Genomic DNA, 17848 nt, shown 5'->3' on the forward strand with positions numbered 1-17848 from the left:
TAACTTTTCAGATCTTTATTGTAAAGGGTTTAAACAATGTTTTCCATGCTTGTTCAATGAACCATAAACAATTAATGAACATGCACCTGTGGAACAGTTGTTAAGAACAGAGGTAGGCAATTAAGGTCACAGTTATAAAAACTTAGGACACTAAAGAGATCTTTCTACTGACTCTGAAAAACACCAAAAGAAAGGTTCCCAGGGTCTCTCCTCATCTGCGTGAACATGTCTTACGCCCGTTTCACACATACTCCGTGTGCAGTGTGGTACGTATGCGGTGCGTATACGGTACAGGAGCAGCACGTGCTATAGTGCTTTCACATATGCTGCGTTTGCAGTGCGCTACTGATCCGCAGTTTCTGTGTGCTACAAAATCAAAAATGTGTAAGGAATTTTGATTTTAAATACAAACGTTAACTTTGAGATTGTTTAAGGCATTGAAACCGTATGAAAATATGTGATTCTTTGTTTTACATGTAGTTCGAGTTGTTGACAGAAGAAAAGCTATCGCGCTATATCTGTTGCTAAGGAGGAGAATAATGAAACGCATTTGGGTTCACTCTGTCTTTTTTTTTTTTAGGGTAAAAAAATCATATATGATGGCATTTTGCAACTTTTGGGACTATAATCATACTTTTTTGTTTTTCTTGGTCCTGTAATTTAGTAACTGTAGAATACATTAACTGTAATTATGCGTATATGATGAAATTATTACAGTTTCTTGACAGTCTATGTCTATTTTAATGTGAACAATGCACTGCCACTTTAATTCAGTGCGGTGCAGCACAGCAAAAATAGACTCTGTGCGTAAACGATCGCTGCACTGCTGTATACGTACCGCAACTGAAACGGATCGACGGACTGCATCCGCGTGCAGTGTAAAAGCTCTAACCTGTTAACATGGGTACGGAAAAAAATACGCACCGCATACACACTGCAAACTGAGTATGTGTGAAACGGGCGTTAGGCATGCTGCATGGAGGAATGAGGACTGCAGATGTGGCCAGGGCAATAAATGTCAATGCCCGTACTGTTACACGTCTAAGACAGGGAGACAGGAATGTCAGTATTCTACCATGGCCAGCAAAGAGCTCGAATCTAAATCCCATTGAGCACATCTGGGACCCGTTGGATTGGAGGGTGAGGGCTAGGGCCATCCCCCCAGAAATGTCTGGGAACTTACAAGTGCCTTGGTAGAAGATTGGGGTAACATCTCACAGCAAGAACTGGCAAATCTTGAGCAGTCCATGAGGAGGAGATCCACTGCAGTACTTAATGCAGCTGGTGGCCACACCAGATACTGACTGTTACTTTTTTTATGTAACATTAAAGCAGTTGAAAGTGAGAGGACGTTTTTTTTTTTGCTGAGTTTAGTTCTGAAACCCCCTGAGACCTCATCAGTCCACACTTCCACAATTATTGTTCACAATTTCCTGTCGGTGGTTTCATGTCTTTGGCTATATCTGAATTAATGTGAAAATACTTGATGACATTGAATTAATGTAAAAAAAAATTATAAAAAAAACGGGCTTACCAAGTGTTATTTCTCTGGCAGGGTTTTTGCAAGAAGATTCCTAATGGGATATCTTTGTCGTCTATATCACGAAATTAGGTTTTGAAAAATTACTATTAAACAGAATTCAGTATAGCACAGCAGAGTTTGTATTAAAGGTGCACTCAGTCATTTTTTCTTCAAAGAAACATTAACCCCAAAAGAAATTAATTTAATTTTGAAGCATATGTATTTAATCATGACTACACGAGATAAAGACTCCAGTCATATTAGTAACCTTATAAAAGTGTGTTAAATCTACATTGAAAGGGTCCCCTCATGGGGGCTACCATGTAAAGATCACATGACTAGCCAAATGCTGTACTACTCGCTTGATCTCAGTAACTATCCTGTTACTGAACACTTTCATGGATTAAATTAATCATGGCTGTCTGTGAATAGTACATTTCTAAAATGGCATCGGTAACTAAAAACTATTGCATTTGAATGAGGTGGACCGCTTTGCCTTTGAGTATACCCTTCTGACCACGAAAAAACTTAAGGACCAGGTATACTTCGTTTTTGTGTGTTCCAGATAGTTCACACTTGACAGACCACACTACCATTGCTTCTATTCTCTTCTGACTGAGCGAATATGAATGCGTTTGACGCATGCCCACTACAACGTCTTTGTGAAAGTCTTAGTACTCTCAATTTCAGGCACATGCATCAGCGAAGCGGACAGCCGAGGACTGCGTGTGCGGATCAAGAAAATCTAGGTTGCGCACGGTCAATCCACGTGGGTGTGCTGTTGACGCAATTTGTGACACACATACTGTGCGTGGGGCGATCAGCAATGCGGACACCTGAAGTATACTTTGGCCTTTTAATGTGCCAAGCAATTGCAAACGGTCTACAGTTAGGAAAATCATTTTATAAAAGCAATAAGCCTCTCGAGTCTGTGGCCTTAGGCCCAGGTATACTTTACTTTGTGCGTTCCGTTCTGACTCATGCACGGATGTGTGCACAAAGCTTTGAAAATATACCTCACGCAATGAGCGAATGGATGCGTTCGACACATGCGCAGTACAATCACTTTGTTATACGCTACAAGACGTTAGCGGGCATCATTAAGTTGTGTAATTTACAGGACATCCGCACTGAAGGATAAAGAAGAAGAAAAACTGGGGGCCTGGGTAGCTCAGTGAGTAAAGATGCTGACTACCACCTCTGGAGTTCATGAGTTTGAATCCCAGGGCGTGCTGAGTGACTCCAGCCACGTCTCCTAAGCAAACCAATTTGGCCCGGTTGCTAGGGAGGGTAGAGTCACATGGTAACCTATCCTCCTCGTGGTCACTATAATGTGGTTCCCGTTCTCGGTGGGGGCCAGCCGTGGAGAATGGTGTGAAGCCTCCACATGCGCTATTTAAACCACGTGATAAGGTGCGTGGATTGACAGTCTCAGATGCGGAGGCAACTGAGATTCGTCCTCTGCCACCCGCCACAAGTCACTACGCCACCACGAGGACTTAGAGTGTATTGAGAATTTATTGTGAATTGGACATTCCAAATTGGGGAGAAAAGAAAACTGAGGATCCGCCATTAGAGGAAGCATGATCAACAAAACGATGGAGAAGGATATGTTCTTTGACTACTGCTTGACAATACATCCCAACTGTGTGTATTGCCACCTAGTGGACTCTTCTATCTCATAAGTCAGCCTTGCGCAATGCACTTTTGTATGCGCACAGTCCACACAGACAGGAAAATGTGGATGCATACTTACAATCCTGATGACGGAAATTGTGTCATGCTAAAAGTCACAGATCACGGACAGGTGAAGTATACTGTGGGCTTACCAGTGTGAAACATGGTGGCTCAGGATGCCCCTTACCAGTGAAAAAATCACTCTAAAGCACAGTATCTCATGGCTTATTTAATTTTTCAACTTGTAATAAGCTGACACATAAGCATCAATTTTAGATCAAGTTTGCATGAAGAAGTCTATAAGCCAGAGATACTTTTATACTGAGATATGTTTTAAAGGGGTCATGACATGAGAAACCAAATTTGCCTTGATCTTTTGGTATATAAGAGGTCTTTGTATCATTAAAACGTCCTGCAAGTTTAATATTTTAAGACGTCCTCCCCATTCTAAACGAATCATTTATTTAATCAAACTCAAAATACAGCTCGTTCTGGATTCATGGTTAGAAGTGACGTGTCGGTTAGAAGTGACGTAACAGCGTTTGCATATGACCGCCTCCAGCACAAGATAACTACGTTTTAAGCGCAAGACAACTACGCTCATTTCGTATCGCCGTGCGCCTCACAAGTGTTCAGTCGATGGACAGCGAGCTCTGACAGAGACTACTTGTGCACAGGAAAATTACGATGCCACACAGATGTGCTGTTCCTGGCTGTGGTCAAACAAAACCTCTGAATAAGCTGCCGAAAGATCCAGACGTCAGGGAAAAATGGATGCAGTTTATTTTTTGCGGACGTTCCAGTCACGGCAGTGTTAACTTAAGCGTTTGTTCTGTACATTTTAAGGATGACTGTTTTGAGAACAAATCTCAATATGATGCTGGCTTTGCCAGAAAACTGTTGCTCAAAGATAAGTCCGTGCCGACTATTCTGGGAACAACGACGACGCAAACTGTAAGTAATCTATTTTAAACTTTAAACTACTTTTTAAAGCGCAATTTCATTCATTATGAATAATCACAGTGTTTTTACTTAGTTTACTTGCATATTGTTCTGGCTGGGGGCGTCAATAATTGATACATAGGCACTGACGTTAGCCAATCATAACAGTGGGCGTTAACACTGAAGTCTTAAATGGAAAACGCCCCCAAAACAGACTGTTTGAATCGGAGGATGAGAAACAGGGTGGGAAAAGGTCATAAATCACTAGATTTTAAAAGTTTTTCTTAAAAAAAAATATATTAATACTATAATTGCACCTAAGGGAACATAATAATACAATAAAAAAAACCATGTCATGACCCCTTTAAACTGTAGTTGATTAAATGTTCTTGTAACCTATAAATGTTGTTATATATAAAGATGAGCCAGTTCGAGAGAGAGAGACGCATGTGACCGTGCTGCATGTGTGTCTGTGCCCTTAAGTTTTATGTTGTTTTGAGTTCATTTATATCATTAAAGTTTATGTTGACTGTTCAGCCGGTTCCCGCCTCCTCGTTGCCCATCCTTGAATGGTTAAAGCCAGGTTATTCTTTGATTCTACCATGCAGTAAACCTCTACTACTATCAATACACAGTGGATGGGATCAGTGTTTTTGCTGTCAGTATCCTCAACATCAAACCTATAAACAAATAGAAGATCATAGCCAGTTTAATGTCTCAATTTAGGCTCATCAAATTAAAAAGGTTTTTGAATTTTTTACTTTGTCTTCTAGATAAATTTTTTTTTTTTTTGTTAGTATACTCCTTTGCATGAAAATATTAATAATGTCTAATGCATGCTATTGTCATTATGATAAAAGGAATAGTTCTCCCAAAAATGAACATTTTGTCATAATTTACTCACCCTCATGTTGTTCCAAACACATTCCAAGACTTTTTTCTCTGGAACACAAAAGGAGATTTTAGGCAGTATGACAGCTTCATTTACATTTACATTTACATTTATGCTTTTGGCAGACACTTTTATCCAAAGCGACTTACAGTGCACTTATTACATGGACAATCCCCCCCGGAGCAACCTGGAGTTAAGTGCCTTGCTCAAGGACACAACAGTGGTGGTCGTGGGGATCGAACCAGTGACCTTCTGATTACCAGTTATGTGTGTTAGACCACTATGCCACCACCACTCCAGCTTCAGGCACCATACACTTTCATTGCAAGTGGATAAAAATGGCAATGAAAGTGAATGGTGACTGTGACGAACATCTCCATTTGTGTTTCACTTAAGAAATTCATAAGGGTTTAGAACAGCAAAATGGTGTTTAAATTATGACAGAATTAAAATGTATTCTTTGCATTATCCCTTTAAAGCTTTGTGTGGCAAGCCATCTTTCATGAATTTCCTTAAATAGAATTCCTGTAGATCTCTTACCATTCGCTGGTGATTGTTTATGTGGACAAAACAAACCAGTTTGCCAACTCTGAAGTCAAGTTTGCCACAGCCATCGGCTCCATCATTCCACTGTCATATTACATTGGCATGGGCATTGCAAGGTGAGTGATCATGCCATCACGGCACCAAAAGGTTACGGATATCACTGAAATGGACACTGTAAATGCAGTACTGTACTGTTCCCAGTATTTTCGCTCAGAGTAACTTTGCAGTTGGGGTAGTAGTCAACGCAATGTTCGGCTCCATTACGCATATGAGCTTTTACATCACAGCCTTGCTCTTAGGTCAACACCAAGATAATAAGTGTCTGCATGAGATAGTGTAGGTGGCTCTTACTGGAACGCTGCTGGGCTGCATCTTAATACCACTAGGTGATTGTTACCCATAAGCCATCTAAAAGATGACCTTTCATAGCGAACCGTACCCAACCATTATATTGTTTCCCATTCTCAGGGGATCAGTATGATAATTGGAGGGCTCAGGTACAGAGAGCAGAGATTTAACAGCCACACAGCAGGGGTCAGCTCCTCATTGCACTTCATATCAGTAGGGGGTAAGATGTAACTGTGAGGTGGCACACCCTGTTTCTTGTTTTGCCTCTGTCACTCATCATTGTTTTCTCTCTTATTGTGTATTAAAGGGATAGTCTTCTGCCCTCAACTGAGTGTGTAGCTACTCAGCCTATGCAGCGAGCTAAACAATACAACAAGGATAGGAGGTTCCAGGAATGACAAGACTCGGTATTCTTCTCACTATCTTTCCTTCTTGCCTTTTTACTGTAAAACTGTGAACATACAAAAAAATACTATTAACGATACATTTAACAAATCAAAACACATTGTTGTGCCTTTACATATTGGAAATAATTAGACTACAAAACATAAGAATCACCAGATTACAGTGATAAAACAATACAGCTTGCATCAAGAAGCTATAATGCAGGCTGCTGAATATACTGCAGATAATTGTACACAAATTCACAATCAGTTCAGAATATTAATCAACGTGTCTGAGATACCGACATACATTCCCGCTACTGAATAATAAAGCTATAAATTTGTTCTTTCTACATTATTTTGTAAAAGCATAACAGGATTTTCTCTTTTAATTACATTTAGTCGAACGCGAACTCAGCCAGTCATTCATCAAAGCTATACCGGAAACACCGAGACTATTCGTTCAATCTTAACAACCTATAAGTACAATCTGACGACCGGGATGACAAAAAAACAACAGAGTTATATATAGCATCGACTTATAGTATATTGCGCGATCGCATACTAAACGCTGAAGCTAGTAACGTTCAGCTAGGAAGAGTTAACATAACCTCTCAAATAACAGATTATTTAGAAAAACAATATGGGCAATAAATTAGGCTACTTACAGATTATGTCATATCAACGCTTCTCGAAGATATACGGGGGTTTGAGAGGAGAGTAGAAATGTAAACGCCTCAGGAACATTTTCCTAACACCTCGTGAGACAAACTTTTCTGCCTGTTGCTTCCGCTCATCACTAACGCGTTGAACTTGAGCACGCGAAAAACATAGAAGAAAAACCCAAACCCGCTAAAGAAGATAATGACCCCTAGAGGGTAGGATAAATAAATACAGCGGCAAACTAATGCAATACCAGAGGGCATAGAGAGCCAGAACACTCCCCGCCTGACATCAGAAAGATGTCATCCATAACCAGCATGTGAATATAGATAAAATACAATAAACCAAAATGCCTGATTTCTTCTTTTTTTTTAAGCATTGTCCTTGGACACCAACAACACAACCTCACTTATAGGTCTTATGTATGCTCTGAGTTCACCCTTGCGGAAAATCTTCACCTCTACTTTCCTAACAAGTCCATCCCCGCTTGGGAAGATTTTGGTGATGAGTCCAAGTGGCCAGTTATTCCTATGTTCAAGTGCCTCCTTTAGCAGAACAACATCTCCTGTTTGTAGATTTGGTTTTACTGTTTTCCATTTGTGGCGGTTCTGAAGTCCTGAGAGGTATTCCCTTTGCCATCGGCTCCAGAAAACATCGGCAAGGTATTGCACGCGCCTCCATTGCGCTCTGTAAAGATCCCTGCTTTCAAACTGACCTGGTGGGATAGGTGGAGTCGCAACCTTTTGTGTGAGTAGCATGGCAGGGGTAAGAATGGCTGGGTTTTCTGGATCTGTAGAAACTGCTGTGAGCGGATCGAGCATTTACTATCGCAGTGATTTCAGCCATTAATGTCACTAATATCTCATGAGTGAGTCTTACATGTCGGTGTTCCAGGAGCATTGCATCGAGGATTTTACGTGTGACCCCAATCATGCGCTCCCAGGAGCCACCCATATGAGATGCGTGTGGGGGTTGAAATGCCATTTGCAGCCGGAGTCTTTGAGGAAGTTGTGAAGTTTGCTGTTGTGACAGCCCTGTTTGTCTATTTGCAGTTCCTTGCAGGCACCCACAAAATTTGTGCCACAATCGGATCTAAGAAGTTTGACTGCTCCCCTGATGGCAAAGAAACGACGCAGGGCATTTATGAACGATGACGTGTCCATCGATTCTATAGTTTCAATGTGGATGGCACGTGTGCTCATACACGTAAATATGACTGCCCATCGTTTAGCATCCGATTGCCCACCACGTGTTTTTCTGATCATGACAGGCCAGGGGCCGAACACATCAAGGCCTACATGTGTGAAAGGAGGGTCCGTGGACAGCCTGTCCTCTGGTAGCTCAGCCATGATCTGTTCCTGTTGTCTCCCCTTAGTTTGCGGCATGTGACGCAGCTGAATATCACTCTGCTTATTGCTCTTTTACCTCCCACAATCCAAAAACCTGCAGTCCTAACTGCCCCTTCCGTAAAATGCCGTCCCTGATGGCATACTTTATCATGGAAGTGTTTTATAATGAGCTGAGCAAGGTGGTGCTTTCCAGGGATGAGGATGGGATTTGTTTCATCCGATGTCAACTGTGCACGCTTCAGCCTCCCACCTACTCTGAGGATTCCATTCGAGTCGACAAACGGGCTCAGTTTGCTGAGTGGGCTTGAGTTCTTAAGGGGTACCCCTTTTTCAACTTGTCTCATTTCTTCAGAGTAAACCTCCTTTTGAACAGTGTGAATGATCATGTTCTTGGCTCGGTTGAGTTGTTTTTCGGATGAGTGTTCGTTACAGCTGTGCCAGCCGTGACTTGAGCTCTTTGGGTTCAGCTTAAATGACTGGGCAATGTGTTGGAGTTTGGATATAGCTCTGAGTAGTACATTCCAACTCGAAAACCTTTCAAATCTGACGCTACTGAGTCCATCCTTTGAGATAGTGGTGGCACAAGTAATGACCTCAGGTCTCAGTTCATTGTCAGTCTCTGGGTCTACAAGATCAAACAACTCTGCCTGTACTTGACTTTTTCCTGAATTGGAAAGGAAAACGGGTCCACTGATCCATGTGGAGTTAGAAAGCTGCTCAGCAGGCAGTGCTCGTGTGGCATGATCAGCGGGATTTAAATGAGTGGGCACGTAATGCCACTGATGGGTTTGTGTGAAGCGCCTGATGCGTTCTACTCTGTTGTGCACATAAACATGAAAGCGTCTCTTTTTGTTAAAGATGTAACCGAGCACTACTTTGGAGTCTGTGTAGAAGCTAATTTGTTCGACTGCGACACCTAGCTCCTCCAGGACTAACTCGGCCGCCTCAACAGCCAGGACTGCTGCGCAAAGTTCAAGTCTGGGTATAGTGATGTCTGGTTTTGGGGAAAGCCGTACTTTGCCGAGAAGGAAACCCACTTCACTGTGTCCATCTCTATCTGTGAGTTTGAGGTAAGCAACAGCGCCCACTGCCTTAGTGGAGGCATCACAAAAGACATGGATCTCCTTAGTTAGAGCTGCAGATAGTGGTATTGAGGTGTACATTCTGGGGATTTCAAGTTGTCGTAGATATTTGAGGGAGTCCTTCCATTGTTGCCACTGTTGTAATTTTTCTTTAGGCAGTTCGGTGTCCCATTCACAAATGTCAGTGGAAATGTCTCTCAGTATGGCCCTGCCTTCTACAATGACTGGGACGGCAAAGCCAAGTGGGTCGAACACACTATTAATAACTGACAGCACTCCCCGTTTAGTGAAGGGTTTTTCATTGACTGTTACCTGAAACTTGAACAGGTCTGTGGACAGGTCCCAGCCCAAGCCTAAGCTGCGCTGGATGGGAGGGGTAGTCTGCCCGAGGTCAAGGCCCTGCATGTCCGTTGCAAGGTCCTCACTTGGAAAGGCACTTGTGATGATAGGACAGTTAGATGAGATTTTGTGCAGGCGTATGTTACACTGAGCCAGCATTTTCTGGGCTCTACAGAGAATGTCAATGGCCTCATCTGTGGAAGAGAATGATTTTAGTCCATCATCTACATAAAAGTGACGTTCAATGAACTCTCTTGCATCACTGCCGTATTCCCTTTCCCCCTCCATCGCTGACCGTTTCAGTCCATAGATGGCCACTGATGGGGAGGGGCAGTTCCCAAATACGTGCACTCTCATCCTGAATTCCTGCACTTCTCCATCCAGATCGTGGTTTTTGAACCACAAGAAGCGAAGGTAGTTACGGTGGTCCTCTCTGACTAGAAAGTTGTGAAACATTTGCTCCACGTCTGCCATGACTGCGTATGGGTCAAATCTGAAACGCATCAGAACTCCCACAAGAGTGTTATTGAGATCTGGCCCTTTTAGTAGCACGTCATTGAGAGAAACATTGTCGTATTGAGCACTCGAGTCAAAGACTACCCTAATTTTCCCTGGCTTTTGATGGTGGTAAACTCCAAAACTAGGGAGGTACCAGCATTCTTGGTCTGGAGAAAGAGCATGAGCTGGTTCGGCGTGGCCCTTACTGAAGATTTTATCCAAAAACTCAACGTAATGCTCCCTCATTTCAGGTTTCCTTTTCAGCGTTTTGCGGAGCGACATTAAACGACTGAGGGCCTGGCCCCTGTTGTTGGGCAAACGCTGTCTGGGGGTGCGAAATGGGAGAGGAGCTACCCAATTATTTGCATCATCTTTTGCAAATTCTTTGTGCATAATTTCCAAGAACAAAGCATCTTCTGCTGAAAGTGCCACTTTGTCATCATCTGCTGTTTGCTGGAAAATGTGTCTGCCCAATTCAATTTGTGTCTTATTGAGGGTATGACAGCTTTCTGTGTATTTGTCTTTGATACAGATTTTGTTTTCGCAGGGGCTGAGGAAGGTAGGGCGGCCATTGTTAAGAATGTTCGTCTTAAAAGAGTTCACTGTGGGTTTGTGGACCCCTGAGAGGCAGACATCGCCTATAACTACCCATCCCAGATCAAGGCGTTGAGCATAAGGTGCACTGTTTGGACCATTCACCTGACTGCGGACCTTGTGAGCTTGGATGATGTCCCTGCCCAAGAGGAGAAGGATTTCTGCTGATGGGTCCAGGGGAGGAATCTGCGAAGCAATTGCCTGTAGATGAGGGTGAGCCGACACAGCCTCAGAGGTGGGAATCTCGTCCCTATTATCTGGAATCTGATCACATTCTGTTAGTATGGGCAGCAGCATGGACACTTTGCCATTTACATTCTCGATAACAAAGTCACTGGCTCTGCGCCCTCCAGTCTCTGATAAACCAGCGCATGTTTTCATGGTGTATGGGAGTATGGTACCTTTTACCTTAAACATGTCAAAGAAGGCAGACCTGGCTAAGGATGAGTTGGTTTGATCATCTAACATGGCGTACATCCTCCTTTTCTCTTCAGGGGATGTGCGGGGATACACGTTGACTAAGCAAATCTTAGCGCAGGATTTACCTTTGAGGCCTTGGCCGCACACCTCTGTGCAACTGGTTGTAGTTACAGGGCTCTGGGAATCGGACTCCTCGCCGTGGCTCTGAGACCGAGGGTTAGAGTCTTTAGGTGTCCACGGAGGTGGACCAGCATGCATGGCGGAGACGTGCACATCACTATTACATTCTGAGCATTGGATGATGGCTTTACAGTCTTTAGCTCTGTGACTTGTGGAAGAACAACACTTATAACAAATAGCGTGTTCTTTGAGAATACCTTTCCTTTCATCTAGTGTTTTTGACCTAAATCCCCTGCATTTAGCGAGTGAATGGGGCTTGTGGTGAATAGGACATTGCTTGTCCGGATTGAAAATGAATGTTTGAGCTGTGCCGTTTGTTTGACTGATATCTGTTTTGTTCACTGCAACAGGAACTCTGTATCTGGTTGGTTTTACCAGTGTCTTGTCAACCTTTGGAGCTACTATATTTGAACTTTGTAACATAAAGCTAGGGTCTGTTTTCATTTCGGCATAGTCATTTACAAACTGAACAAAATATGAGAAAGGTGGGTATACGGCACCATTGTCTTTTTTGTATTTTGTCCCTTGTTTCACCCATGACTCCTGGAGTCCATAAGGGAGCTTTTCAACAATCGGGTTTATCCCCTTGGGGTGTCAAGAAAGCTAAGGCCTGGCAGATAATTTTCACTTTGAGCATACTCTAACTCTAGCAGAAGATCTGCAAGCTCCTGCAGCAGATGAGCGTCTTTATTGGATATCTTTGGAAAAGTCTGTAAGCGTTGGAAGAGTGACGCTTCCACTACCTCTGGGGAGCCATAACTCTTATCTAGACGCTGCCACAAACGTTGGAGGCCTGCTTGTGGGTTGTTCATATGGACCGCCCTGATCCTCAGAGCGTGTTGAAGTGACTCCCCACTGAGCCACTTGGTTAGAAGGTCAAGTTCTTCGCTGGGCTTGAGGTTGAGGCCTACTATGGCGTTGCCGAAGATGGACTTCCAGGACAAGTAGGACTCAGGACGGTTGTCGAAAACCTTGAATCCGGCTGTGAGCAGATCACGGCGTGCTAGGTAGGCTGCTAGATCCGACAGTTCAGTCTGTGAAGTCATTGAAGGTCTAGGCTGGGATGTAATGTCCATTTTTATGTGTGTAGGAGGGGATATCAGCTGCTCTCTGCCTACAAAATCAGTGAGATGTTCATCTGGAGAGGAAGCGACTGGTGTTTGGCTCTGTTGTAAATGGCGAGAGTCGTCATGACTGACCAGTTGTCCTGTGTCAGGCCTTTCTTCTTTGACCTCCGAACTGAAGTTGGTGAAGTGAGCGTTTACATAGTCTCGAGCACGTCTGATGGAAGGAGGCGTTTTAGGGGGAGATGCTCTGATCAGTGAGGTCGATGGCGTGGTGCTCCTCGTCAGCCGCCGCTTCCAGGACATGAGCTGCAGCAAGCGCTGCTTCAGCCTCACCCTCCTTCTTCAGAGCGTTTAGCGTTGCCTCGATGGCGCGCCTTCTCAACCTCCATATCGATCTGGCGTTTGGCGTACTGTGCTCTGGTGCGGGCAGCTTCTGCGTCTGCTCGGGCTCGTGCTGCAGCTTGGCCGGTGGACGAACGGCGTGAAGAACGTGAGTGGCACTCCGACCGGGCTACCATCTGGGACATAGGTGGTGTAGTTCCTGACTGAGACATCTCGAATGCTTGCTAGATGGATAATCTTTTTACTCTTCTGCCCTCAACTGAGTGTGTAGCTACTCAGCCTATGCAGCGAGCTAAACAATACAACAAGGATAGGAGGTTCCAGGAATGACAAGACTCGGTATTCTTCTCACTATCTTTCCTTCTTGCCTTTTTACTGTAAAACTGTGAACATACAAAAAAATACTATTAACGATACATTTAACAAATCAAAACACATTGTTGTGCCTTTACATATTGGAAATAATTAGACTACAAAACATAAGAATCACCAGATTACAGTGATAAAACAATACAGCTTGCATCAAGAAGCTATAATGCAGGCTGCTGAATATACTGCAGATAATTGTACACAAATTCACAATCAGTTCAGAATATTAATCAACGTGTCTGAGATACCGACATACATTCCCGCTACTGAATAATAAAGCTATAAATTTGTTCTTTCTACATTATTTTGTAAAAGCATAACAGGATTTTCTCTTTTAATTACATTTAGTCGAACGCTAACTCAGCCAGTCATTCATCAAAGCTATACCGGAAACACCGAGACTATTCGTTCAATCTTAACAACCTATAAGTACAATCTGACGACCGGGATGACAAAAAAACAACAGAGTTATATATAGCATCGACTTATAGTATATTGCGCGATCAGCATACTAAACGCTGAGCTAGTAACGTTCGCTAGGAAGAGTTAACATAACCTCTCAAATAACAGATTATTTAGAAAAACAATATGGGCAATAAATTAGGCTACTTACAGATTATGTCATATCAACGCTTCTCGAAGATATACGGGGTTTGAGAGGAGAGTAGAAATGTAAACGCCTCAGGAACATTTTCCTAACACCTCGTGAGACAAACTTTTCTGCCTGTTGCTTCCGCTCATCACTAACGCGTTGAACTTGAGCACGTAAAAAACATAGAAGAAAAACCCAAACCCGCTAAAGAAGATAATGACCCCTAGAGGGTAGGATAAATAAATACAGCGGCAAACTAATGCAATACCAGAGGGCATAGAGAGCCAGAACAGATAGTTCACTCAAATATTACAATTCTCTCATCATTTACTCACCATCATGCCATCCCAGATTTGTATGACTTTCTTCTGCAGAAGACAAACTGATTTTTAGAAGAATTTCTCAGCTCCTTTGGTCCATACAATATAAGTGAATGGGGGCCAGAAATGTTAAGCTAAAAAAAATCACATAAATCAGCATAAAAGTAATCCATAAGACTCCAGTGGTTAAATAAATGTCTTCAGAAGCAATATGATGTATGGGTGTACAGATAAATATTTAAGTCCTTTTTTAATATAAATTCTCCTTGCTCAGTCAATCTCCACTTTCACATTCTTCTTCTTGTGTTTTTGGTGATTCACATTATTGATGCATATTGCCACCTGCTGGGCAGGGAGAAGAACTTTATATATTATATTAATATGTTTCTCACCCACACCTATCATATTGCTTCTGAAGATATTAATTTAACCACTGGGGTTCTATGGATTACTTTTATGATGCCTGTGTGCTTTTTGGAGCATTGCCACCCATTCACTTGCATCGTATGGACCTACAGAGCTGAGATATTTTTCCAAAAATCTTCATTTATGTTTTGCAGAGGAAATAAAGTCATACACATCTGGAATGGTATGAGGGTGAGTAAATTATTTGAGAATTGTCACATATTATGTGAGCCGTATTATTTTCTTTCTTTTGTGGAATACAGTAGGAGATGTTTAGCACAATGCTCAAGCTTTTCCATAAAATGAATGTCGATGAGGACCAGGGGTTCTCAAGCTTCAAAATATATATATATATATATTCTTAAAACATAATTTATTTACTTGACAAGCAAAATGGCTTTTAAAAGATTTTAAGTCTTGTTTTGAGATTAAAGACACTGACTACTGGAGTCATAAGTTAGAATCCAGGGCATGCTGAGTGACTCCAGACAGGTCTCCTAAGCAATCAAATTGCTAGGGAGGGTAGCGTCACATGGGGTAACCTCCTCATTGTCACCTAAATGTGGTTCGCTCTCGGTAGGGCCTGGTGAGTTGTATGTGGATGCCGTGGAGAATAACTTGAAGCCTCCACACTTGCTATGTCTCAGCGTTAATGCGCTCAACAAGCCACATGATAAGATGAGATTCGTCCTCCACCACCCAGATTGAGATGAGTCACTACGCCACCACGAGGACTTAGAGCGCATTGGGAATTGGGCTTTTTTTTTTTTTTTGCAGTGTAAAAATTGTCAGTTTGCCTGCAGTCTCGATTGTTGACATCTTTTGCCACCTTCACTGAGTATGGATATGCTACCTAACATCTAGTAGTTTTAGAAACTGAAACATTTTCATTTCGATGAGATTAATAATAAGATTATTACGACTATTTATCATTTTTTTCTGTTGAATCTTATGCTCGATATTACTAGGGATATTTAGCAATAAAGTGAACAGGATAAATTGCAAACAGGATTACTAAAAGTTTTCCTTCTGTTAATTATTTCTCTTCTGCTCTCCTGTGTCTTTGTATAGGAGTGTTTGCCCCTACACTCTTCTCCAAAGCCTATGGGAATCTAGTATGTGAGGACTGTACCATCTCCACAGGGACCAACAGCAGCGGGTACTTTGTGTGCTGAAACTGCCACTACGATCTGGTGAGATTTCAGACATTTTTCCATCTATAACACGAGATATAAAAGAGTATATTGTCTACACATTGTTTGTGTTTTCCTTTCGGTTCACTAGAGTGAAAACAGCTACAGCCTATTTCACAGTCACATTGAGTAAGCTATTAGGTAGAAAACATTTTTGTATGTCTCTTTAGTCATAGTTCCTGAATGATTTTAGAAGCTTGTAATTTAATATCATTATAAATTGTGTGTTCACTTCTCTCAGGATGCTCTCTCTGGTGTACACCATTTCTGTTCTCCTTTCGGTATCCTAAATCACTGGCCTTATCTTTACTCTGAAACTCATTCACACATCTAGGACATTAATATTGGAGAAGGAACGGGTGAGTTTGGTAAAACCTGTAATAACAGTACCAATTGGGTGCTTTGAGAACTGTGCTCAAAAATCAAGTGACCTTAAAGGGATAGTTCAACTAAAAATGTCACCCTCATGCCATCCCAGCTGTATGACTTTCTTTCTTCTGCAGAACACAAAGATTTTTAGAAGAATATTTCAGCTCTGTTGGTCCATACAATGCAAGTAAATGGGTGCCTAAAATGTTATGCTCCAGAATCCACATAGGCAGCATAAATCCATGTTTTCGGACACAAAAGGATAAGTGTGGGTGAGAAACAGATCAATATTCAAGGCATTTTTGGTAATAAATTCTACTCCCTGCCCAGTAGGGAGTGGTATGAACAAAGAATGTGAATCACCATAAACAGAAGGAATAACAACTATTTTATTGTGATCTGTTTTGAACCTTTTTTATGTCAGTATTGCATTGGTGTGACCCTTTTAGCCATGGCCCCAGAAATATCAAAAATTGTCAGTCGAATCCAGTTTACTCTGTAGAACAAAATCAGTTTTAGTTGAGTTGTTCTTCAAATCCATAATTAACAAATTACATCTAATTGATAGTGTTTTTGTTCTTCTTTTAGCATGATGCACTTGGTCCTGGTTCCTCTTTGCTGTGTCTGTGTGTAATGTCTCATTCGAGTCTACACTAAAGCCACTGTGGCTATCTAGCCAGAGACACAGAATACTACATTTTGACATTTTCTTACAGTTTGGAGGTTGGATGCTGCATTGCTGTGCAGGTGTGCATGATTCAGATCCCGATCCTGATTTTATGCAATGTCTTTTACGTGAGTCATCTTAATTAATCACCGTTTTCTTGCAAGCATACTACAAATACTGTCATTAACTACTGGCTCAAAATCATCAACAACTGTATAGTCCTAATTCTGGGTGTTTTGTTACACATTTGTGACATCTATACATCTTATTTAGCTTAAACTGAATATATTTCACTTTTCGTATATTGCTGGGTGATGTGTGAATGAGGGTCATTATTGTGCTTAATTCTGATCTTTATGTAACAGGAAGCTGGGTTTGTACTCATCTTCAGTGAACTGCACCTGTGGGGCAGCATCTTTTGCGTCATCCTCGTTAATTACATTTTAATGGATGGAAAGTAGGATTACTTTCAAGGTAAGAGCTGTATTATAGAACCCTGTGTGATTTTTGTATAAACTTGGTTTTTTCTATGTTTATTTTATCCAGACTCTTACAGAAATAAAACTGCTATTGTTATTGTATACTCATAATTTTGCTTAAATTGTTTTTCACTACCGCAGTCATTCTTTACTTCCTTTTTTCTTTTAAAACCTTGTAGATTCCATTTGAAGCTTGCAAAGTGGTAAAATCCCCTTCCCTTGCTTGTATGTATTCATAGGTACTGCTCTGGTGGTGGTGTATCTCATTTTACTTGCACTGTATTTTTTCACCCCATCTCCTGCTGGCATATAAGATATAGAAATGTAAAGTAAATTTAGGTTATGGATCCTAAAAGAGACACTTAATCTTCAACCTCTCATTTTCTGTCTCTCTTTATCATATGTGAGAGGAAGAGGATATCATGATGTTAATAGTAAAACCTACAGCAGTGACCCTTCTATCACATCATTACAAACCCTTTGTTTCATACTAGATTTATGAGCTTGAAAGGTTTTAATCATATATGTTTTGTTTAATAATCTGAAAAAGAAAAAAAAATCCATATGCACAACTTTTATTTATTTTTTTCCAAAGGTTAAAGCTGATCAT

At 41.6% G+C, this 17848-nt stretch overlaps 1 pseudogene; it reads left to right on the forward strand.

Annotated features, from left to right (window-relative positions):
• The first annotated feature begins 2853 nt into the window (after positions 1–2853).
• On the forward strand, positions 2854–16685 carry LOC127640269 (uncharacterized; annotated as a pseudogene).
• Positions 16686–17848: the final 1163 nt, after the last annotated feature.

Source organism: Xyrauchen texanus, chromosome 49, assembly GCF_025860055.1.
Source record: "Xyrauchen texanus isolate HMW12.3.18 chromosome 49, RBS_HiC_50CHRs, whole genome shotgun sequence".
Taxonomy (NCBI): domain Eukaryota; kingdom Metazoa; phylum Chordata; class Actinopteri; order Cypriniformes; family Catostomidae; genus Xyrauchen; species Xyrauchen texanus.